Raw genomic sequence first — 1,456 nt, 5'->3', positions numbered from 1 at the left:
TTGATTTGTTCCAGTGGGGAAGGGGTGTGGCAGATTAGTTCTGCAGAAAAAGCATTTGTCAAAGAAAGTGACATCACTGAGTCTATTTCCTCAAAACAGAACAGGAAGACATGAGATTCTGCCTGAAATGGTCACCAGGCTCTGATTCTGTGTGGCTCTTGGTCTCCTGTGGGCAGGTGAGTACAGGGGGGCTACCTACACTAGATTCCCAAGACCTCAGGCCAAGCCTTCATCTTAGGATGACAGCATCATGCCTGTGGCTCTCTCTTTACAGGACACCTGGATGCCTGAATCACCTAGAGCCCAACATACAAGGTCACAGGGAGCTAAAAGAAGGTGACTCTCAGATGTCACCAGTCTGATAACCACAACAATATGTACTGCTATCGACATGACCTGGGGTATGGGCTGAGGCTGATCCATTACTCAGTCAGTGCTGGGATCACTGGCAATGGGTACAGTTGCCGATGGGTACAGTGTCTCTAGATCAAATACAGAGAACTTTGCCCTCACACTAGACTCAGCCACCCCCTCCCAGATATCTGTGTACTTCTGTGCCAGCTGTGAATTCACAGTGGTTCATGGCTGACTCCTCTCTACACAAAAAGGCAGGGGTGAGAGGCCCTGCATACTGACTCCACAGAGCCCTATGCAAACTAACAAACCATGGAACCCCCAGTGGCCTATGCCTGCAGAATGAACTTCAGTGTGTGCTGAGGTCCACCTGCAGGGCAGTGTCTGCCAGGCCCGGACCAGACCTTGGACCTCGGACACACACTCCCCACTGTTGCTGTCAGTCAGTCTGTCCTCTGCAGCGGCCCTGTGACCTGGGAAGGTGCTTCTCCAACTCTGGGTTTTCACCTCATCAACCTGAGTCTGATGCCTCCAGGGTGGAAAGTCATAGGAAAACAAGATCCATCTAGAGCCCCCTTTATCTTACACATAGTGTCTTCAAGGTCAATGAAGTGGAGTCCTCTTCCATAAAGAAGCTATAGGAAACACTGTTTACTGCATGGTGACCTAGAAGGACAGGAGGCTTTGCCATGGGCTCAGGAGACATAATACCACATGGAGGGTATGAAGACAGATAGGGGACTTGGTTGTGATCTGCAGGAAGAATAGGAGCTTCCAACTCAGATATTTTCCCAGGCTATCATTTTATTCTTTATATCTCTAAATGCTAGTGCATTTCAGGGGAAAGCCAAGACAACAACAGATGCCCACCCTTGATTAGATTGAGCATGTGTGACTGGTCAAAAAGAGGGTATGGTTATAGAAACAGGGACAGGTGCAGACAGAGAGGTAACTGTCTCAGAGAAATGTGGGAAACCAATGGAGGGGTGTTCCCTAAACTCAGTGCATCACAGCCACATCCCATCTCCTCTGCAGGCCCTGCTGAGCTATATCTATGAGAGGAGCTGCTGATTCAACCTGAGCCAAGACCAAATGAACTCTG

The sequence above is a fragment of the Myotis davidii genome, unplaced genomic scaffold, assembly GCF_000327345.1.
Source record: "Myotis davidii unplaced genomic scaffold, ASM32734v1 scaffold22, whole genome shotgun sequence".
In the NCBI taxonomy this organism is placed as follows: Eukaryota; Metazoa; Chordata; class Mammalia; order Chiroptera; family Vespertilionidae; genus Myotis; species Myotis davidii.
The sequence above is the reverse complement of the archived record's forward strand: the minus strand, read 5'-3'. Positions refer to the sequence as shown.